The 25,083-nt window shown below is 41.1% G+C and overlaps 1 protein-coding gene across 6 annotated transcripts in view; it reads right to left on the bottom strand.

Moving 5' to 3' along the window:
• DAPK1 (death associated protein kinase 1) overlaps positions 1-25,083 on the bottom strand; it is a 210,773-nt gene that overhangs the window by 169,404 nt on the left and 16,286 nt on the right. The window lies entirely within an intron of this gene.

Raw genomic sequence — 25,083 nt, 5'->3', positions numbered from 1 at the left:
GCATTTTAGTATTAAAGGAAAAAATAATGTAAATCAGTATAACTCTTTAATAACCAAATGCCTTTTACCGATGACATTTTCAAGCTTATATTTTGCAGAACAGACACAGCAATAAGAAAAATGTAGTCCACAAAATGATGAGAGAGAGAAATGCAAACAAAATGTTAGGACCCTCCTTCCCCTCAAAAAAAATGCAAGGGGAAAGAATTATCCTTCCTATATTACATACGATGACACAGAGGTTCACAGATACTCAGTGACATACACATCACACAGCTATTTAAGGGGCAGAACTAGGGTTCTAACCTAAGCCTTCTGACTTCAGCCCCCACGAGAAAAAAGTCTGATGTTTAGAAAGCAACTCTGCCCCTCAAAGCTAGGGGAGGCTCAGCAGAGGTGGTGGTAAAGCACGACCTCTGTAGCCAAGCTGCCTGGGTGTGAATCCCGATTTACCAGCTGTATGACATTGGGCAAGTGACTGACTAGGTGCTTCCGCAATGTTTCCTACAGAACGTACAATAGCACTTATCTGGTGGAGCCCCAGGTGAAGTGCCTGGCACACGACAGGCAGAGTGTCCTTACATGTGTGCTGTCCAGCACTGTGGCCACCAGCTGGGGTGGCTATTTAAATTTAACTTTAGGTGAGCTAAAATTAAAAATTCAGCTCCTCAGTCTCACTAGCTACTTTTCAAATGCTCAACAGCCATGTGTGGCCAGTGGCTCCCGTACTGCACAGTGCAGATACAGAGATTTCCATTCAGAGAGCTCTCTTGGACGGGACTCCTCTAGAAAAGGAAAGGAGCCTTTTCCCTAGGAAGCCAGTGGCTCCTACGTAAAAATCTGCTAAGATGGCAGGGAGGGTCTTGGCTTTATTATCGTTGTTGTTACTGCTATTATCATTACATCAGGTATTTAAACCCCCCCTGTGAATTTTTTACTTATAAAGGTAAAAAAGAACGCAGATTGCTCTAGTCAGTGCAGCTGTTTTTGGACTTGGTCTGAATCTTCTGGTAAAAGGAAGGGCGAGGAAAACAAAAAGAGATGAGGTAGAAGGCAGAGAGAACAGGGCAGAAGAAAGGAAGCGAGGTGCATAGAAGCGGGGTGTGGAAGAGGGGGAAAAAGGATGTGCCTCTTGTCATCCCAAACCAACACACTGTCTGCATCAATCATGCCTTTTTATTTTCTATATTCTGATGCTTTGCTCTGTTCCAGGACCTTGCAACCCAGGAAGGAACGGCTCTCCCGGGACTAGGCAGTTCTTAGATAACAACACACCTGCCAGTGTACCTTTCATATTCAAACCAGCCAATCCAGAGCCCAGACCACCCCGCCCCGACCATCGCTATTAGGCCCTCACACTCTGGGCCAGTATCCCTCAGTCTCACTCCAGGGTCAGGTATCAGAGAGCTCAGACCACTCCTGTACCGCAGGGCCTTCTGAAGCTACTCAAACTAGGCAGTCTGGCCCATTCCTTTCTGCGGAAACCACAATATAGGCTCTTACCCACATTTTCCCCTCAGTCCTTCTGCCTCCTGACCACCCGGTGCTTCCCCTGGTGGCCCCCCCACCAAACGTGGTGTGCCCCCTCCTCTTGGGAACCGTCAGTAATAAACCACCTTTCCAGTGGCAGTAGTCTCCTGACCTGTTGACCTCACCATACCTGAATAATAACAAAATCTACATCTGGAAACAGCTGCACCCCACCACACCCAGTCTCACCACTGGAAAACTCAAGTTTGTTTAACTGAAAATCAATTTCCTAGCCAAAGAGCTGGAGTGTGTTATTCAGCTGTGCTGCGGGAAGGACTGAGGATATGTAAGTTCTGCAAGACAAACAAAAAAAGAAACAAAGCAAAAAAAACAAAATACCAAATCAAACCAAAAAGCCAAAACAAAACTCTTCTTTTATAGTTTTTTTGGGAGGCAGCAAAATGGTCCATCTTACAGGACCATGCGCAGTCGCTCAAACCTAATTGTCAGATGATCACACAAACACCTTTATTTTACAGCTGGAACGTCTCGCCCAAGGTCACCAGCAGGGGCAAAGCTAGGATTGGATCCTAGATGTTCTGACTGATGTCTGTCTAGCATATTTTTCTCAGTCTGGTCCACACTCACCTAAAATGGAAAGAAACTAATAAATGACGTAGACTCTTGCTTGTGGTTGTCTAATCCTCTATATTATGTATATTTTCATTAAGCAGCCATTAAGATCTATTCATCCCAGGTAACTGCTGGAGTTGAGATGATTAATAAATAGTTTAGCTGTGGGTTCAAGAACCATTCTCAAGCTAAGTCCTTCCTAACATCTCAACAGGGAGCCTGCTCTGGGGAGAAGCAGGGAGACCATGCTGCTGGGGGCCTCTGACTTTCTGAATAAAAGGTGGTAAGCCCTTCAACAGCTGGTCCGACAGCCTCTGCTCTTCAGGAGTTCTGTCCACGCCTGCGAAGTACAGTGGTAGCTGACAATATCTTCCAGATGGGAAGCAGATTTGAAAGCAAGCAGTGAGATGCTGAAAGCAACCTAGGGAGTGTGAGACCCACACACACAGTGTGCGAGGTGCAAGAGTGGGCCACAAACGTGCAGAAAATCGTTTACCTGCCACAAAGCAGAGCTGTTTTGCCAGTTCCACCTGGGGGAGCTGGGAGCGGGGTGGGGCAGGGACTGAATGAAAATCTTCACTTTTCTATTTCATCCTAGAGAAAAATGCTTTTTTTCTTCCTGCATTTTGGATACCTGAGGGGAAGTTAACTTTATGTCAATCTTAAACTCTCATTTAAAATTCAACATTTTCAAGTCGTCCTGCCTTCCCTGTTTGAAGTGGAACATATAGAATCCACCTTGCCAGGGAGAGCTTGGAGGAGAGCACCATCTGTAGGGACCACCCAAATCTTGCTATGAAAAATAAATGATACGGTCACTAAATACAATGCAAAAATACTTACCTTCATAAAGATGTGGATTGTGTTTTGTAAGAAATATTAGACAATTTCCTGAAACGTGTGTACGTATATGTATACATGGATACACATACCTCTGTACACACTCAGATTCTCAAGTACCACATATTCTTGAGTAAGGTATTTATAAAATTTTTCTCTGCTCATACATGCAATATTTAAAAATGAAAATCTGGTGAGCTCACTGCTTTATCTGTATTGTCAACAAGCATTTATTAACTCAAAATCATGACAGAGTTTTATTGAAACAGTGGAGCTGTGGGTGAATTTTCTTCTGTTTTTTCAAAATTTGGATAATGAATCATGTTCCTTGTATAATTTTTCCTAAGACAATAGATTTATATATTTAATCATGTATATTCCTCTTCTGAAACATTATCTGAAATAATTTTTTGGATAGAACCCCTGTCTTCTGGACGATTATATATTTACAACTTCTATCTTTATTATATCATCACAAGTTTGCTTAAAATATGACAGATCACTAATTCAGGCTGCAATCATCTTCTAAGTCCTCAATCCTTAAACCTACGGTACAGTGTTACAATAAACAAACTCTAAACACATAAGACTATACTGAATTTAATCTGGATATTTAAGTGAGGCCTTTACATTTTTCCCAAGTTTATACCACTTCATTCAACTCACAATCTGTATTACCAAATAATGCAATGCTTAATAAAGCAACTGCAGGAAAAAAAACCCAGATAGGGATAAATGATAAATACGCAGAAAGCTCACGAAATGAAAAGATAATCCTTAGAATCATTTAGGCTGATTGTGTTGTTTTTATTAACTATGTCAGAATCCGCTTATCTACCACCAGAAAACATTTATTAACAACAGTGTATTTTAAAGAAACTGGGTTCAAAATGATTAATAGTTATATTTAATTGGTGAGCAAAGGAAATTTTCTGAATGAAAAGCGATTTTTAAGAGATGAGCATTGAGAAAGATTCAACCTTATGCCTGTTAAGGAGGCCACCATAATTTTGTTTTTTATAAAGGTTTCCTGCCCCTCCCCCTCACCTTCGGGGCTAAGTTCCTTATCAGTTCCTTATCAGATCATTTGTTTTAGACAAGCAGAACTATCAAGACAAGAATTACATATTTTGCACATAAATGTGCAACCTTAAATAATACTTTTAGAACCTCCTTTGGGCTTCCCTGGTGGCGCAGTGGTTAAGAATCCACCTGCCAATGCAGGGCGCGTGGGTTCGAACCCTGGTCCAGGAAGATCCCACATGCCGCAGACTAAGCCCGTGCGCCACAACTACCGAGCCCGAGGGCCACAACTACTGAAGCCCGTGCTCCGCAAGAGAAGCCACCCAATGAGAAGCCCGCACACTGCAAGGAAAAGTAGCCTCCGCTTGCTGCAACTAGAGAAAAGCCCACACACAGCAACAAAGACCCAGTGCAGCCAAAAAATAAATTAGTTAATTAATTTTAAAAAAGAACCTCTTTTATGTTAACATTCTCTAACTTGTTCTATATAATATATGCCATATTTTAAATATTTATTAAAATAATTCCTACAAAATGTCTACATGCTTCATGGTAGAAGCAACAAAAATTTATTTTCTGATTTGTCACCTGTCCAGTCACATTAGGATAATTAGTTATAAAATGACATGCTAACAATACGCCAGGTTATTTGAACATCTATTTAGGATCCTGATAACATTTCCCGTATTTGTCAATGAACTCTGTGGTGATAAGGGCTAGCAAACCTGTGCAGGGCATCCAATCATTTCAAGGCCTTGAGGAGTGGCTCTGCGTTGACTCTGAAGCCAGCCCTGGGCAACGGCAAGGGTGTTACACTTGACTTCAGACAGACTTGGGTTCACTTCTCACTGGCCATCTGTCTTTTGGTGACTTAGCCACAAAGCCAGTTTCTTCCTCCTTAAAATGGGAATGATCCTTCTAACTGCATAGGGTTTGGCGAGGCTTCAAAAAGTCACTGAATGTAAGTCAACCAGCAGGGTAGGTACTTGATAAGTACTCATTAACATGCATAGGAAAACCTAGCTGCAACCCCTGCAGCACAGGGTAGGTCTGGTGAGGCAATGACATGTGCATTGCTTGCAGGTTAATATGCTGGACTGCTGACAAAGTTAGCAATGATGGGTGGAGCACAAGGTCTGGGACTAGGAGGCCAGACACACCTGGGCTCAGAGTCTGGCTTTATCCCTTACTCTCTGTGTGACATGGACAAATCCCTTTACCTGTCAAGCCTCGGTTTTCTCATCTGTAAAATAGGTGTAACAGCAGCAACCTCTTATGATTGTTGTGATGACTGTGGGATAATCTGCAGAAAGCACTGCTAAACACTAACACTGTCTTGACTTGTCTCATGTTTTCAGGAAATGCTACCCATTATTATTAGTAAGTAATTTTTGCAACTTATTAATTTTTCATTGTTAGTCTGGGATTAAAGTGAGCTAAATCATTATGAAGGGACAGATTAGTACAAAAGTTTGCTGACAAACCCTATAAGTTATTTTTTTTAGTTTAACTAAGTCCCTGATTCTTTCTTATCAGAGCAAAGGGCTTATAAATACTGCTGTAGTCCTTAAAACAACCTGCTGATTTCAATTTCTTCAAAAATTCATTTAATTCTGTGTAGTTATCGATACCACTTTAAAAATGAGCGAAGACATTCTCTGACCTGAGAAACAAGCAACTGCTGAAAACAACAAAATCCAATTGTAACAAACAGGAAAAGCATAAATACATACGGACTACACAGATATGTGATAGATATATAACAGAAAAATGAATCAATCACATTAGTAACAGGAATGGCCCTACAGATCACGATAGCACCTGTGGGAATGTGATGTGTGATTGTAGTTAATGAAAATATATTCTTGAGAGGTTCTAGCTCTTCTTACTACTATCTTCAGTTTAAAAATAAACCTCACATTTCCCCTTTTGCATTTCTTCATTGGTTAACCACAGTGTTTTGAGGAAGTTTTCAGAAAGTCACAAGTTTCCTCCAGTGGCATGCAGTTTGCTCTACTGCCTTTCGTTGTCTCTTGTCATCATTCTTTAAGCGTTAGAAGAAGAATCACTTATACTTGAGCTGGTCATAAACTACACAGGAATATATAAGCATTTACCAGAAATGGCTGATGGAGGAATAAAAGCAGTAACCAATATTCAATGTTTAGTAAAAGGATGTTCTATTTGAATGTCCTGATGTTGTCTTTACTTAACTACTTCTGATAATTTACACATAATAATATTACTATTTCTTTTTGAAAATCTGGAGTACTTTAATTAAAATGTGGGAAAGTATGAGAATGCTCCTGGAAAGTCTTTCAAATTACTTTCATTTCTGTGTGAGGTTGAGATCGACATGGAAAACTGAAACAGATTTCTGTGGGATGTATGTCACAGTCCAAATGAACTTGGGTAAAGAGAAAGTTCAGAGAGAGGGTCTTTCATTATTTCAACAATTATTTCTATCTCAAGTACATGTCAGCCCTAGGAATTAAAAAATGATTAAGACACAGGTTTCACTGAGAGTCTCACAGTTTAGGAAAGAGACAGATAAGTGAGCCACTACATTGTCATATAATGTGTATAATAATAGAATTAGTTCCTGTGGTCACACTGATACGCCTATTATCAACTACAATTATTTTTCCTATTAAACTAACTTAATAGCAGCCAGGAAAAGGTTACATCTAGCTTTTACCAGCACATATAACCTATACATCTTAAACTATACATCTATACATCTTAAGTCTATATAAAATCTACACATCCTGAACTTCAGTAACTGTCTTAATGTAAGTCTTATCACTTTTAGGACACTTAAGCTAACACCAAGAGTTTTCATAAAAGGCCTCCAAATATATATCAATATATAATCCAGTTAGGGTGTTTAGCCCACTGTTTAGAGTACAAAGGCCTTTACTGTCTAACAAGTACAAAGACATCACAGCTAAAGACTCAAAACCACCTAATTTTAAAAATTGTTAAAATTAAAACAACAAAGCCAATAAAAAACAAAACAAAACAAAAACAAACAAACAAAAAACAACAAAGCCAACAGTTTATAAAGCTATACTAATTCATTGTTGTTTTGTAATTTAATTTTTTTAACATAGGTAAATTTAACATTTTTAATTAATCAGATGTAAGGTTGGTTTTGTTGTTTTTTTATTTATTTATTTATTTTAATCTCTCACAATGAATTTTTAGTCATATAGGCAATTCCTGTAGAATGAGCCAGCAACAAAACATCTGGGCAGAAAGTCAGTCTTGCTTAAATATTGTATCTTGTACATTTCAGGATTTTAAAAGAATTCTGTTCAAATATTTGTTCTAACAGCAGGTCTCCAGGACGTGTGAACTGTGACATACTGGGGATTTCAGATAAAGGCCTTTTAAAGGGAGACAATAATAGAATCTTAAGTTGAATGGAAAGATATTGGCCTTTAACTGCAGACGTGCAAAACAAACCAATACACATACCCCTACACAGCCTCAGACATCTGCATTTATGATTGGGAAATGAGTGAATATTTACAATGATTCTCTTTGGGTGGGGGGGATTATAAGTGATTTTTCTTTTCTTTCAGGGTTTTTTTTTTAATGACCATTTATTACTTTTATAATTAGGAAAGAAAAAATTCTTTTTTTAAAAAAAATGTACTCCAAAAGGGCAGATCCCTAAATCATTCTTTAGTGTAATTATTTGGTTCAGTTATTAGTATACTACACTTCTATAGGAAATTAACATCTTAAAATGTCTTTAAAAAGATTCCACAGCTATAGTCCTAGTGAATTCATTTAAACAATGACATTGAGATTGTAGCTTTAGCTTTCATTAGAATCCCTTTATCTTTACAGTAAAAATGGGAAGATACTGAATTCTTCAAGCCATCTGCTGAATTACAAAGCGTTTGGGACCAGTAAAACAGTTGTAATTCCTATAGGATTGTGGATCAAGCTGGCAGCCACTGCTTTTGTGAATGAGAGCACATTTCAGCCCCTGGGTGGCCTGAGGCTCTATCTGATGTTTATAGTTTTAAGCGGTGGATGTTATGAGGATGCCCCTTCTCCTTCTTGGGCCTGAGAACCAATCTGGTCCTCAACAACATTTTCTTCTAACTTTACAGCTGCACATTTTATTCCACCTGCTGTTTCCTGAAACCCTTCTCCCTCCATTTAGCAGAGCGTGAGAACGCATCCTTTATGGCGTCCACTACTCCTGACGAGAACACACAGACACACACCTTACACATCACGTACTACACACACGCACACACCCACACACATGCATCCCATATACCACACACATATACGCAGACCCTACCACACCCAGGAACATCTCCCCGGACCCCCAGCCTGTCCAGTGGGGGAGGTAAGACAGTGCTGTATCACAGGAGACGCTGATGTCCTCAACAGGACTTCCAAAACACATCAAAACCTCATCTCTCATCAGTATCAATTTTTTCTAAATACAATTTAATTAAATTAAATTGTCTCCACACCCATGTCTCAGCCAGTGAGGCCACAGCATGGTGACAGCAGACTACCCTTACTCCTGAGCTCCTACAGCACCTGGGGCTGACCTGAGCAGTAACCTAACCTAGAATGCAGTCAAGGACACCAGGTAGAACCCTGAGGTGACTGCCATTGATAACAGTGTATTGTATAATGGACATGTGCTAAGAGAGGAGCATTTAAATGTTCTCACTTTAAAAAATTTATATATATATAAAAATTATATACACACACACACATATACACATGAAGTGATGGATAGAACTAACTAAATGGGAGGGATCCTTTCACAATGTATATCAAATCACCATGATGTCCACTTTAAATATCTTAAAGTTTTGTCAATTATACCTCAATAAAGCTTAAAAAAAAAATTCATGTGAGTCCTGCCTCACTTGGGACGGGAGAAAAGCTGAGGGGCAGGTATAACTGACTTTATTAATAATAAAAAAAAAAGTAAAGTATCATTTTGTTCCATTTTATTAGGTAAAACATCTACTGTAGAAATTTTAGAAAACCGATGAGCAAAAGGGAAACAAAAATCACCAAAATGCAGTTTTCTACGGAAAGATAACCACCACTGGCCTTTGGTTTATATGTCCAACCCTTTTCTTCCCTATACGTACAAACATATTAAGTTGCCTTAATAGTATGTCTTAGGCAAAAGATCTTTACTATATCATCATCTATTTTATTAAAAATAATAAACAGTTTAATAATTTTGTAAAGAATTGGTGAAGCAAATTTATGGATCTGGAAATACTCTAAGATATCCTGAATTATGTGAATTATGTTATGATATAAAGGGAAATAAAATTCTAAAGGACTATGTATCTAAATTAACTAAGGTAAGACTATAGCCTTGCTTAGAGAAAAAAATCATATTTATAGACAGTATTACATTAAAAATATATTACATTATATTTGACATCAAAGGAGACCTTAACACGTGAGAACTCCACGTTAGGATCAACTGAAACTCCTTGTAAGTTATTCTTAGTGTCTATAATTTACAATATAAAATGCTGATCCCACAGAAGAACCAGTTTCAAATTTACAGGATTTGTTTAAACCACGCTCAAAAGTTAGGACTTATAATTTTTATGTAAATCAATATCAAAAAAATTAACTTCATGTCGCTCCTAGGATTGAACACTAAAATAAATCTAAGAACACTGGGGATACAGCATGTTCACAAGCATCTCTCTGCTGATTTCTGCTTGATGCTGTTGAGGAAACAATAATCCAGAGTCAGGTAAACCCAGAAAAGGGGAGTTAATGGAAAAGCAGTTCGTAAACCACGTGAAAACACAACAGGGGCCATTACAAGAGGATTAGCCAGGGGCTAGAAACACACAGGGAACACGAAAAAGAGATATGGTCTCTGTGTCATCCAATCATTTACATCACGCAATTTCCAGCAGCTAAGAGCTGATGAAGATTTTTTATTTATTCTTTTGTGTGTGTGTGTGTGTGTGTGTGTGTACTCCCTTAGTGGATTTCAATCATACAATAGCAATATAGTGTTATCAACTATAGTCACCATGTTATACATTAGATCCTCAGACCTTATTCATCTTGTAGCTGAAAGTTTGCACCCTTTTGACAACCACTCCCTATCTTCCTCTGCCCCCAGCCCCTGGTAACCACTTTTCTATCTCTTTTTCTGTGAGTTTGACTGGGTTTTGGGGGCAGTTTTTTTGATTCCACATAATATAAGTGATACCATGCAGTGTTTGTCTTTCTGTGTCTGGTTTATTTCATTTAGCATAATGCCCTCAAGGTTTGTCCATGTTGTCACAAATGGCAAGGTGTCCTTCTTTCTCATGGCTGAATAATATTCTATACCACTTCTTCTTTATTCATTGAGACATTTAGGTTGTTTCCATATCTGGGTTATTATGAATAATGCTGCAATGAACATGGGGGTGCATATATATCTTTGATATCCTGTTTTCATCTGCTTTGGATATACCCAGAAGTGGAATTGCTGGATCATATGGTGGTCCTATTTTTTAATTTTTGAGAAACCTCCATACTGTTTTCCATAGTGGCTGCACCAATTTACATTCCTACCAACAGTGCAGGGTTCCCTTTTCTCCACATCCTCACCAACATTTATCTTTTTTATGATAGCCATTCTAACATGTGTGAGGTGATATCTCATTGTGGTTTTGATTTGCATTTCCCTGATGATTAGTGATGCTGAGTATCTTTTCATGTACCTGATAGCCATTTGTATGTCTTCTTTGGAAAAATGTCTATTCAGTTCTTCTGCCCATTTTCTAATCAGATTGTTTGGGTATTTTTGCTATTGAGTTATATGAGTTCTTTATATATTTTGGATAATAACCTTTTATTAGATATGCAAGTATTTTCTCCCATTCCATAAGTTGCCTTTTCATTTTGTTAGTGATTTCGTTTGATGTACAGAAGCTTTTTAGTTTGATGTAGTCCCACTTGTTTATTGTTGCTTTGGTGTCAAATCCAAAAAATAATTGCCAAGACTGATGTCAAGGTGCTTACCCCCTATGTTTTCTTCTAGCAGTTATATTCAAGTCTTTAACCCATTTTGAGTTGATTTTGTGTATGGTGTAAGATAGGGGTCCAGTTTCATCCTTGTGCATGTGGATATCCTATTTTCCCAACACCATTTATTGAAGAGACTGTCCTTTCATAAAGTCTTGTCTCCTTTGTTGAAAATTCACTATAAACATGTGGGTTTATTTCTGGGCTTTCTATTCCATTCCATTGATTTATGTAACTGTTTTATGTCAGTACCATACTGTTTTGATTACTATAGCTTTGCAATATTGTTTGAAACCAGGAACTGTTTATTTACTCCTTAATCTTCTGAATAACATGTCTTCCAAAAAAATATTCTTCATATTAACAAATACATTTGCACAAATCAAATCGACTATAGAAAACAAAGCAAGGAAGAATACAACACAAGGAAGAACATAATTTTGAAATAATGGTCACCAACAGAAAGGTATTTCACTTGTTCACAATAGTATCTACTGACAAGAACACCGAGTGTGCCTAAAGTTATTTTTGCTGATCCTTGAGTCAGAGATGGAATCAAAACTAAGTCATCCTATCAATAACTCAAAGTCAGTTTAAAGTAAACATTACAAAGTATCTGCACGAGGATCAACATTATGTTAAGGGCCTTAGAAGGTTCGATTAAATGTCCAACAGCGTACCGGAGCCCTCAGGGAGCAAAGATTGGGAGGGGCAAAAACTGTTAATTAAAAAACTTCTAAGCCAAACCAGTTGGAACAGCATTATAGCATTAAAACAAAAACAAAAAACAATTACCAAAATAAGCCATCTGTATTTTGCCACATGTGGTGTATAGCTCTATATACATTTACTGGTAAATAGGCTCTAGTGTTTATTACACAATTTTCCCTAAGCACTCAAATCAATTTGAAAAAAAAAAAAATTCTCCTAAGAAATTGGGATAATAACCCCCACATGATCATAGTGATGGCTAATACCACCCATGAAAAGTGCTTTAAAATTTGTAAAGCGCTATGCAAACGCATTTAAATAGGCCGTCAGGACAGGGAGCCGAGAAGCCTGTGAGAAAATGAATGGACATAATGAGTTAGTTAAAGATTAATTGTTCCTGTCCTAAAGGGCTTCTCTGATAATGTTTCCTCACTGGTCCTTCAGGTAGCAGGTTGCCTAATGCACTTCAGACTTTCCCCCAGGCACCCGGCTCTGCTCCCCAGAGTGCTGCTTGCACACGTAGACACAAGCACATTCTGGACTGGCTGGCTTCTGATCCTGAAGGTAGCGCTCAACCCATCTGAAGCCGCCTGGAACACACAGACACCACTTTTCCTGCCTCGTCCCACTCCTCGGATGCTCTCCTAAAGCACAGCCAAATAGGTTCGGGCAGAACTGCAACACAACTACAACTTCAGGAGAGCTCAGGCTTCTAGAGGACACGCCAGCGAAGGGCAGGGAAGTCGAGGCTGCCCTGGCGGTGCCACGTGGCCTGGCTAGAAACAGGGCTACCCAGGTGGCCACGTGTTTCCTTCCTTAAAACACATCTGCCCCCAGTTTAGACACTCAGCATGGCCTTGTCTCTGGCATCTTTAATTTCACAACACTGTCCTGGTGTCCGGGCACAGCTACACATAGTTCTTTCCCAGCAGCTGCCTCTGAATAAGCTTCCCTAAGATTCCATTACTTTAGGGACAATTTTTGTCCTTTATTTTATATGTAGACATACATACATATACACACACACATGTATATGCACACACAATTTTACAATGTGTGTGTGCGCATACAAACACACACAAACACATGTATTTTTTTTTTAAACCCAGGCTTTAATTACATTATCTCTTCCTGTTTGCTCCTATCTGCTTTTACCACCTCCCTTTTATTCCATTCTGAGAATGAAAACATTCCACACCCTCCTGGTTATGCCTCATCAACAGTGGAAATAAAAGTAACCCATAGTTGAAATGTAGTAACATATGCAACTTATTTTAAAATGCATTGAAAATAAGGTACACTGATGGATAGATATAGGATAGAGGAAATAAAGCAAAATGTTAAGCAAATGCAGAATCTCAGTGGTGGGCATATCAGTGTTCACTGCATAGTAAATTTCTCTGCATATTCCATCAGCTTCTCTGCATATTTGAAATTTTTCATAATAACATGTTGGGAAAAAAGAAGGGGCTGGAAAAGGAGGGATGAGGGTTTTCTTCTCTTAAAGCATCAGAGCGTTCAGTTATGGACACCTGGCTCTGTGTATTCAACAGTTTCAACATTGAGTCATTGTCTGGCATTTTCAGATTTTTATAGGGGGCATGAAAAGTGCTGTCAAAACAAAAATGTTACATTATAATGTAAGTGGGATTAATTTAATACATTTCAGATCTCAAAATTTAAACAACAGGACAACAGTACAACATGCACAGCCCAATGATGTAAACTAGGGATTGAAAACCTTTTTCTGTAAACGGCTAGATAGTAAGTATTTTCAGCTTCAAGGGCTCCAGATCTCTGCCACAGCGACGCAACTCTATAGCATGAGAGCAGCCGTAGACCAAATGTAAAAGAATGGGTGAGGCTGTGTTCCAATAAATCTTTATGTGTGGATATTGAAATGTGAATCTCATATAATTCTTACATGTCACAAAATATTATCTTCTTTTGACTTTTTCCAATCATTTAAAAATTTGAAAACCATTCTTAGCCTGTGGGCTGGACAAAAAGGCGTTGGGCCAGACTTGTCCTTCACGTCATCTTTTGTGACCCCTGATATAAACCACAGTACCCTGGCCACTTCTGGCCCCAGTTATCCATGGCATATAAGGGCTTAAAAATAGGAGGAGCTCAAAGGGTGTCATTAATGCCCATGTGGCCAGACAGAGAGCAGGCCCAGCACAGCACTAAAGCCCGTTCTGGAATATGAGATGGTGCCTCGAAAAAGGAAAATCAAGAGCCAGGAACACTCTCAGCACTACCTGTAACAGATCATGGGGCAAATGCCCACGGGACGCACAGGGGGAGAACTGCAGAAATAAGAGAGTCCAGGGGATTGCTCTGAACTGATACCCATCTTTCAGGCCCCTCCCCCCCACTTCCTCACTCCAATATTCTGTAACTCTCCTGTAAGTCAGAGAAAACAATAACAGTTTAATTTTCAGGTAACTAGCTTTTAAAACTATACGTAATATCTAGTCCTGTATGAAATCCTGAAGGATTCCATGCCCTCTGCCAGAGAGGGGGTGGCTTTTTCTTAGCATTAAACAGAAGTGATGACTTTTTTCTACTCGTCCTGGGTCACTAATCTTGCAGAGGTTTGCACTGGCCTGAAACCCACCAGTCTTTGCTGCCCAGTGACTGTGTCCTCGCCCCACCTCTCCCTCTTAACAACTTACAAAGCCTTCAGATGGTCTCACCTCATGACCCTTCTTTTTGCTATTTATTCTGTTTTCCCCAATTATAATACAACGTATTACATGCTCAGTAAAGAAAATGCAGGAAAGCCCAACGGGAAAAAAAAAAATCAGGCCAGCTTTCAAATATTGTTTCTTCTTTGAACAACAGGCTGGAGGCTGGTGGCCCAGTAATGCACTCCAGCAGAGGGCATGGGGCACAGCCCTCCACTCGGAGGGGACCGTGCACAAGAGGACTTGTGAACAAGCCACGATCCATCATGGGGTGCAAACGAGAAGCACACGGAACCAAACCCACTGCGTGCAACCCAGAACTATCAGACGATATCTTCCCTAAAAAATGGTTCTGTCTCTTCTCTCCCTCTCCTCCCTTCCCCCATCTCCTCCACAAATGCACCTCTCTCTAGCTTTCTCTCGCACTCTCTGGCTTTCTTCCCTCCCTCTCCGTCTCCTTTGAGGGAGAGGGTTAGATAGACAGATACTTTAAAATATATCTATGTCTCTACTTGACTTTCTAAAGGGTAAGCATTTCTTAAATTCATCGGTCTCTATCTTTAAAAGGCCTGATGCTAATCCTTGGTTCACGGCTGCTCTGTCCCCCTGGGGAAGGAAATTACTTATTTGAAGGGGAGATCTGCATGAATATGAAGAGGTCACGGATCTGGGCCCAATGAGTATCTTTGTTCCAGGGAGCCTGACCTTCAAAAGGGCCCCTTAGAGATATCCTTGGATGTCCTTTCCCACTGGCCACGAAGGCTCCCCACTGCACATCTTTTTCATGTAGCAACACCCAACCCAGTTCATCCAGGCTGTCCCCGAATGCCAGAATTCCATTGGAAAGTCGAGTTTAGAAATGAAATAACATGTTTATCTTTTTAAAGAGCCACATTAATATTCCTCAAATAGAGGAAAACTGCTCTGGAATTTTCGAAGAAATACAGTGGATGAAAGAACTTATCGTCCGTTATTAAAACTAAAAGGGAGGGCACGCAGCTGCCTATTAACTGTCTCTGCTAACTTCAAAATGGGTGCAGAAAAGCAGACCTATTATCTGACCCTCAGAGAGATCGAGGCTGTTAATGTGCTGAATGTACATTGTACATACAAAACAAACTTGAAATCAACTTGCAGACTGAAAATCAAGCTACCTTTAAAAGACTAAAGGCAGGAACTGATAACACAACCTATGTTGGTAACACAGGGTCTCTGAGGTTGATGCTCAAAGTCAAAAGAGCTCTCAACTGCTTCTCCTAGATCTCTGACAACTGCACAAAAGTGACAGTCTCAACGTTCAGCTATTTCTCACATTCTGGAAAATGCCATGTTGCTATGGCATAAGTTATGCTGAATGGAAGAATAACAGAACACAAGAGAAACCATGTAAGTTCCTTTTTTTTTTTTGAAAAGGCGCTTATATATATACATATTTTAAAAAAAACACCTTTATTGGAGTATAATTGCTTTACAATGGTGTGTTAGTTTCTGCTTTATGACAAAGTGAATCAGCTATACGTATACATATATCCCCATATCCCCTCCCTCTCGTGTCTCCCTCCCACCCTCCCTATCTCACCCCTCTAGGTGGTCACAAAGCACCGAGCTGATCTCCCTGTGCTATGTAGCTGCTTCCCACTGGCTATCTATTTCACATTTGTTAGTGTGTATATGTCCATGCCACACTCTCACTTCATCCCAGCTTACCCTTCCCCCTCCCCGTGTCCTCAAGTCCATTCTCTACGTCTGCATCTTTATTCCTGCCCTGCCCCTAGGTTCATCAGAACCATTTTCTTTTTTAGATTCCATATATTTGTGTTAGCATACAGTATTTGTTTTTCTGTTTCTGACTTACTTCACTCTGTATGACAGACTCTAGGTCCATCCACCTCACTACAAATAACTCAATTTCATTTCTTTTTATGGTTGAGCAATATTCCATTGTATATATGTGCCACATCTTCTTTATCCATTCATCTGTCGAGGGACACTTAGGTTGCTTCCACGTCTTGGCTATTGTAAATAGAGCTGCAATGAATATTGTGGTACATGACTCTCTCTGAATTATGGTTTTCTCAGGGTATATGCCCAGTAGTGGGATTGCTGGGTTGTATGGTAGTTCTATTTTTAGTTTTTTAAGGACCCTCCATACTGTTCTCCATAGTGGCTGTATCAATTTATATTCCCACCACCAGTGCAAGAGAGTTCCCTTTTCTCCACACACTCTCCAGCATTTATTGTTTGTAGATTTTTTGATGATGGCCATTCTGACCAGTATGAGGTGATACCTCACTGTAATTTTGATTTGCATTTTAGAGAAACCATATAGGTTCTTGTTGGGGAAAACAGGAGGGCAAGATTAGGCTGTGCTTTTTAATTCTAAATACGGATGGTAGCAGGGAGGGAGCAGTGAGCTTAAAAATTAATGACAGCACTGCAGTAAGAAGCTATGGACATTCTTTCATTTAATGTACACAGATCTCTAAGGCAGTTCTTAGGATCCTATTTTGCAGATGAGGAAGCAGGAGTTCTGAGAAGTGAAGGAGACATCAGATACTCCACCACCCCAGATATTCTCATAAAACCCCAAATTTAAAGGGCCAGAGGCAACAAGGAAGAAACTTACAGCAGGAGACCAGATCCCAGTGCAACAGAGGGGATCTGCCCTGCACTAAGGGGCAGGCGACCAGGACCCCTCCTCCTGGGCTCTCCCGGGCCAGCCTAAGCCTCTGGGGCTGGCAGCTTCCTTGCTCCAGGCAGCCTCAATGTAGTCAGTTATCCAGCAGGAAAAGGGATATGGGCTGCAGCCCATGTGGTGTTAAAGCTCGGTCTCCTCCAATGCAACCTGGGCCTTCCCTCCAGCTCTGCGGTCAAGAAATTAAAACAAACAAATAACCAAATAACTATGCCATTCATCCCCCCATTCATGCATGCATTCACTCCATCACTTTTTACTGAGCACCTACTATGTGTCAGGCAGGTACTGTTCTAGATGCCTAGGACAAAAGAGACAAAGATCTCTGCCCAAAGAGTCACAGAATAAAGAACATCCTTAACTTTAAAAAGGTAAGGTTATGTTAGTAGTATGTTAGAAAGTGCTAAGTGCTGGGGGAGAAGTAGGGCAGAAAATGGGGTACAGTGTGGGGTGAGAGGTGATTTTAATAGGGTGGTAAAGTTTGGCTTCGTTGAGAAAGTTACACTTGAGCAAACGCTGAAGCAGGTGAGGGTTAACATGTGACTCTTGGGGGGAAGAGCATCCCAGGAAGAGGGAATAGACATCGCATTCCAACAATAAGCTTAAATGGATAAAGCGCCCATATATTGCTGAAGTACTCGGAAGAATGATTAATGTAGAACAGTGTTCAACCATCTGGATATTAGGCTTACACGGCACGTTCGTGTTAGTGTCACCGGCATTCTCTGCACAAATGTGGCTTACTATGTTGATGAACGTATATGATAAATTCAAACTACCTATGCATACAGGAGTATGAAATAATGTGGCCTGCACAGCGCACTGGGAGTGCTTCTGAAATCTAACTTTCCACTTCAAAGTCACTAGAACGCAGCAGCAAAGGAGGACTCGCGGTTTCTGCATTCCAGTCGACAAACGATCACTTGCAGATAAGACCTCAGCCAGAAGATCCCTTCCAGTCCTTGGATTTTTTCCTGGCTTAACATCGCGTGCTATCAAAGGAGAAGTATTTTAAATGTCACTTGCGAGAAGAGGAGGATGTGAAATAACCACCTGAGGTAAGTCCCAATAATTCAGCCAGTGACAGCTCAAAAAAAAGCTCAGTGTTTGGAAATGACCCAAAGAAAACATGAAGTTTGTGTTTTGGAAGACAGTATTGCATGCACATCTATAAAAGGGATTTTCAAAGGCTCTGGGGATCTTTTGCCAGATCACCTTCCTTATAGGCCTGGATTCAGAACGCAGCAGAGAAGCTTCCAGGGAAGTTCCCAGGGGGAGCAAGCTCTCTCTGCACTCTGCTAGGGGGGCTTGGCCAGCCCAGGCTTGTCCTACAACAGAGCGTTCCCCCCACCGCCATGACTGGTGAGCAGTGATGGCAGCGGGGGCTTCCCTGTGGTACCGAGCTGTTGCTTCTGGACTTGCAGACCCAGCAGATGCAAAGAGCCAGTATGTGCTGGGCTCTGAGAGGGTGAGATCAGTGTCAGAGACCCAGGAGGCCCATCCCCTCCAAGCCCCTCATTCTAGCAAAGAGGAACTGGAGGGTAGGTGACCCACCCAAGGACACACAATGCTCAAGAGCACACAAGTCAAGGTCAAAAGATGAGTTTCCTCAATTCCCTTCTCGGATTTTTTTCAGTCACTGGGAGATCAAGACCTAGAGAGGCAGAGGGTTGCCCCAAATGAAACAACGTATCAGTGAAGTATGTAGACCCCAGCTCTCCTCGCTTGAGTGTGCAGCCGCCTACTACTAGGCTTTGGTCTCACAGAATGTTTGTGGACTGTTTGTTCCATCAGCTAAGTAAGCACAGACAACTAACATGGCCTTTGGCCCTCCACCCTTCAGGCATCCACTTTCACAGCCTGCCCGAGACCAGTGTGCTCTGTTCAGGTGGTTCTTTCCATCCCCTCCTCCTTGGCCCCACTGCCAAGAGTCTTCTCTGTTCTTATGGGAAGGAATTGTGTCGAACTAGCTGCTCACTGCCTTTGAAGCAGAAAACAGCATATGGAGGTGGTTTAGTTTGGGTTCTGAGTTTTTCAGAGAAATGCCTTTATAACATTTCTAATTGGCCTCAACATCAAAGAAGGCGTGTCAGAGAACAGCAGAGAACAATTAAGGATGGCTGAATGGTGAGATGTCAACCAGATTTGGGCAGTGACACCACCATTACCATCACCTTAAAGGACCATTCAGTGCACAATTACACAGCAGTGTCTTGGGGAATGTCTTCGAAAAAGATACCAAACATACTTGGTTAGGACCACAGTGATCCTCTAGAAAGCTTCCCACCCACTAGCAAATGGAGTCAAAATGCTAACACTGGAAAACCCCAGATGTCCTTCAGTTGGTGAATGGATACACTGTGGCATGTTCATAGGACAGGGTACTACTCAGCAATACAAAGGGATGACTGATATAGCAACAACTTGGATGAATGTCAAATGCATTATGCTACCCAGACTTAAAAGGTACACATGCTATGATTCCATTTCTATAGCATTCTCGAAAAGGAGAGACTAGAGAGGAACAGAAAACTGATAAATAGTGGTCAGATGCTGGGGACGGTGGGGGTGGTAACTACAAGAGGCACAAGGAAATTTGAGGGGATTACAAAACTACTGTACCTTGGTTGCAGTGGCGGTTACATGACAATATGTATTTGTTAAAACTCATAACGCTGTACAATATAAAGTCTAATGTTACTGCATGCAAACTATATCTGAAAAAAAAGGCCCCCCCACAAAAAAATCTAGTAGTAACCAGGAAAAAGAGCAAAACCCAACAAAGAATTTAAATATTTGCTGTTTCTAGGTGAGTTCCACTTTAATATTTAAAAACAAACTTACTGGGGGAGAATGGATACACGTATACATATGGCTGAGTCCCTCTGCTGTGCACCTGAAACTATCACAACATTGTTAATTGCCTATACTCCAAGATAAAATTAAAAGTTAAAAATAAATAAAAATAAAATAAAACATAAAACCAAACTTGCATCTCTCTGTACATTGGTGGCTCAACTGACTGGCTGTGTCCTTCGGAGCAACTGACTTCTCACCCCGTGGTGGGAGCAACAGGGACAGGTAATTAAGCTCCTCAAACTTTCAAGCATCCAGTAGGAGTCAGGTCTAGAGAGAGGAGCTGGGCAAAACGGAGATGCCCCAGTGCCAGGCCTTGGAGAGCTCACAGGGGAAGGGGGAGGTAGACCAGAGTTCCCAACCTGCTGCTTTGGCTGCTTTGCAAAAGAAATACCGCACACACACACACACACAAAAAAAAGAAATACCACAGGTTTTTCTGGAAGTTGACATCACATCGTTCATTAATTCAACTCATTTTTGAGTTAAGCACAGTGAAAAACAGAGATGCAGAAAGTCCTGGAACTCACCCCCACATATAGAAAGACATTCATCCACCCCAATTGCTTCCACTGGGCCACCACAGGCTTCCACGGGATAAAATGGGACCCTGGGGAGACTGCAGGGCACACCATTCATACAGCTTGGATGTGAATGTCTGTGACTGGTGTCCCCTGGAATTCTGTGAGGAGGTGGTTCTGGCAGGAAACTCACCCCAGCTCCACCTGCAGGCTTCTGAGAAAGATGCAAGTTCAAGAGGTCAAGTCTGTGCTTCCCAACCTTTCTATCCCACCTCATGGACCATATAGAAAGGATATCTATGCTTCTTGCAGCCTGAGATAACCAGCCAGGGGGCTCCAATGACCCCAGGCCCTGCCTAGTTACTCTGAGAGTGAGGGCACCGAACCACAGCCCAGTCCACCTGGAACGTGAGGGATGCTCCTTGATCCTCCACTCGAGGAGCCTGGGAGGATCCAAAAGGGTGCTTGCCAGTGGGTCTAGAGACCTGGGACACTGAGTTCTAGTGTTAGGGCACCTCTGGCCTACTTGGAGCCTTTGCGAAACACGTGCCCCCTCTTCCAGAGCATCAGCTGGACTACAGTCCTGACCCCACCCCTTCTCAGCCTGCTGCAGAGCCTTCGGCAGGGTACAAACTGCTCGTCCTGCAGGATGGCCTTGCCTAAGAGCCAGAAGTTCTGTCCTGTGTGCTGTACATATCCTATCCACCTCTGTCAGGGGGAACAGACTGTCTTTCAGCAAATTCAAAGTACTGACTAGCATGTCTGTGATTTTTTTCTTTGAGGATAGCAAACATAAATACCTAGGAGTTCATAGTTTCCTACAATTCAATTTCCTCAGTCTAGGTCAGGCTTAACTTTGAAGTCTCCCACGCTCACATGGATGGCTCAAAGTGGCTTCCTCTGCTGCTTCCCTATAGCTCCCAAGAACCGAATCTAGCTAGTCCTCAAACCTGTTTGATGGCCAAATGGCAACCAAGGAGCTCCCTATCTGGAAAAAGTACACTTGGAGTCATACCTCACACTTCATACCCAAAGGAATTCCACATGGATGACAGAATTTAAACATAAGTACTAAACCATAAAAGTACTAGAAGAAACTACAGAAAATATTTTTTAATGAACTCAAAATGAGCAGAGACTTTCTAAATGTGATACAAAACCTAAAAAAGATGAAAAAATTTTGATAAATTTGACTACTTTAAAAAAATATCCGGGCTTCCCTGGTGGCGCAGTGGTTAAGAATCCGCCTGCCAGTGCAGGGGACACGGGTTCAAGCCCTGGTCCGGGAAGATCCCACATGCCGTGGAGCAACTAAGCCCGTGCGCCACGAGACACAAAGCAGCCAAAAATAAATAAATAAAATAAAAAAATATCCACTTGGGATGATGAAAATGTTCTGGAGCTGGATTGTGGTGCATAACCAATGTGAATGTACTTAATACCACTAAACTGTACACTTAAAAATGGTTAAAATGGTATATTTTATTTTATGTATATTTTACTATAATACAGAAAAACATATCCATGGGGGGGAAAGACCAGAAACAAAGTCAAAAGACAAAGAACAACCTAGAGATAAGATGTCTAAATCATGCCACAGGCATAAAGCAATTTTTAATATATAATGAGTTCCTACAAATTAATAGAGGTCTAAAAAGTTATTGAAACATGAGCAAATAGTATGAACTGAAAGTTCACAGCAAAGACAAATAGTTCTTAAACACATGAAGAGAAGCTTATACTCATTCATATTTAAAAATTAATGAGGGAATTCCCTGGCGGTTCAGTGGTTAGGACTTGGCGCTTTCATTGCTGTGGCCTGGGTTCAGTCGCTGGTTGCGGAACTAAGATCCTGCAAGCCATGCAGCGGGGTCAAAAAAAAAAAAAAAATTAATGAAACCACACCTATCAAAATAGAATGCACTCAGAAGTTTTAAAAGAAGGTAGAGAAATCAGCTCTCTCAATTTTGGGTCGTTGGGTTGTAAACTGGCTTATCTCCTGTGAAGAGCAACTTGGCGATATCTACCAGAATGACAAATGCTCATACCCTCTGACCCAGCTATTTCACTTTTGGGAATTTATCCTACAGATAATTTCAACCTTTTATACAAAACTATTCACTGAAGAATTATTTGTAATAAAAAATTAGAAACGAACCCTAAAAGTTCATAGATAGGGAGAGAGTTAAATAAATTACGGTAAACTCAAAGAACAGAAAGAAGCCTTTCTCTTTCTGCAGTAATGGGATGATTTTCAAAATATGTTGTGAGGTGAAAAAAACCAAGTGTAGAACAATGCATATAACATGATACGATCTCAGTAAAAACAGGAAAATATGCATAAGCTTACTGACTGAAATATGCACAGGCTCTACCTGGAAGGATCCCCAAGAAGCTGAGGAGCTGGTAGCTGGAAGACAGAAGGAGGGGCACGACTTTCCCTGCATGTTCTCTCTGACGTCTGTGTTGCGTGAAAGGTGTGACCCATTTCATTTTAGAAGATGTAAAGGGATCTATATGTCTCTTGTTCCCCATAACTGGTTACCCGCATCGGGTACTGGTGACTAGGGCAAGTCCCTACACTGGTAGACAAGAAGGCCCTGCCTTCCCTAGAAGATGGGGAAGAAAAGTGCCAGACTTAATAAAGCTGGAAGAAAGGGACACAGAAGGAGATGCTGTCCTCTCTCCTCTTCTTTGTGTCACTGCCCGAGCGCTAACATCCCACCAGAAGGCAGGGCTCTGTCAGGCAGTTCTGACGGTGGAGATGGTCTCTGGTGCCTCTTCCTTCCTGAGCTCCCTCACTGTCCAGCAAGGACCTTGTCCTCATGGGGTGCAAACTGAAGTCCCATGAACTGGCTGCTGGTTCCAGCTTTGAAGTCTCACTCATCCATGTGAACAACACTTTCTGAGTCTCCAAGCACACATCTGGCACCAGCCTTGGAACTGGGCTCAGCAGTGAGTAAGACAGGTAAGCAGTTGCCTTCTCAGACAACTGCTTAAACACGGAGCTGGGGAAGCGCTCCAGCCAGTCCGTGCTGCTCATGAGAGCCTACTGCTCATTTTGCAGAAACTTTGTGAGCTGCGTGTTACACATAGCCACTGTTAAAGAATACAGAATCCAACAATGTCCCAATCCCGGCAATGACACCAAAAGCAAAAAAGATAGCACTACTGCGATCAGCAGTGCTGAAGTTGAAAGAGGGTTCAATTTACTGAATATAATTTGTACAAGGGTGAGAAATCGTTGGACAGTAGATCACATGCCAGATCGGGTGGCAATCAATTTATTGGGAAAAGAATTAGCAGATGGGGACGCCTCTCCATTTGTCAAAACATCATCAAGCACAGGTTGACCACAGCAAAAATTAACAAACGCATTCTGGCTATATATACGGAATTTATAATAATGAATATGGATATTTTGTGATTATTTGTAAATTGTTACACATCCTTTACATTAGTAAAATTTACAATAAATGTATGTATGCTGTACATATACATGTGTACATTATATATATGTGTATATATATATATATGTATGTAAGTATATACACACATACACACATTTCAATTCACACTGAATTGAACTCTGCTACCTTGAGATTAACTTCTCTAAACTCTGGTTTCCCAATCTGAAAAAGAAGCATAAAACAACCACTTCCCACCTGCCTTCAAGGGTCAAAAAAGAAACTTCAAGCCATAAAGTTGAACCCCAGTTGTCTCCAACATCCTGATTCTTCCCATCCCACGGTGGCTGATTTTTAAATACCTGTTCGCAACAACTGTCCTTGGCTTTCGAGCAGCTGTCTTCTCGCCTGTAACCTCTTTATTACCACAAGAAGGAATGCTACCCGAGAAACAAGAGCTGCACCGCCTTGGAAACTGCTCTGGCTCCAGATGTCCCTGCCCCCTCAGAGCAGGGCTCCCCCAAGCTGGCAGTCCCTCCACTTGCTCCCTGAGTGGGAAGGCTAACTGACACCTTGTCGTAAGGCTGGCAACGCTCCCAAACCCTCAGCAGCAGGAGCCCACTTTCCCATCAATCCGTTTACAGGATTCTACCAGAGCCCTCTGTTTTTTCTCTCTGGGTGCAACTCCAGCACTTTCTAGAGAATTAATTTTAAATCATAATTAAATCCTATCTTTTAAGAACACATGATACACCTTTCTACTCGCACTAGAATCAATTAAAATTTACTGGGGAAGAAGTCAATTCTATACTCAGACTTCCTTTTTGCTTTCTGAAGCCCCAGTTTTCCAGCATCGTAAAAAAAAAGAGAGCAAACTTGATGTTACTGAAGAGACTGCCGACTACAGAAAGGTTTAACATCAAGTCCCGTGGTTTTCACTTTTAAACTGCAAATATTCCAGGGCAAACAGTTGTGCTGTAGAGGCTCTGTTCACAGACTCAGCACAAACACGTGCTGCTTTCTCTAAGAACCACGCTAGCTGTGACATGGGCACATCAACCGCTGGTGCCTATTGCCTCGAGTACCTTTCCCTTCAGTAACTGAAAGGGGGTCAACCACAGTGTATTCCCACTAGACTCCCCCAGACTTTAAAATCAGACAATGAGAATAGGTAACATGGTTAAAAAAAAAAA

This window comes from Pseudorca crassidens, chromosome 7 (genome assembly GCF_039906515.1).
Source record: "Pseudorca crassidens isolate mPseCra1 chromosome 7, mPseCra1.hap1, whole genome shotgun sequence".
NCBI lineage: Eukaryota > Metazoa > Chordata > Mammalia > Artiodactyla > Delphinidae > Pseudorca > Pseudorca crassidens.
Note: the sequence above shows the minus strand (reverse complement) of the source record. Positions and strands in the feature narration are given on the sequence as shown.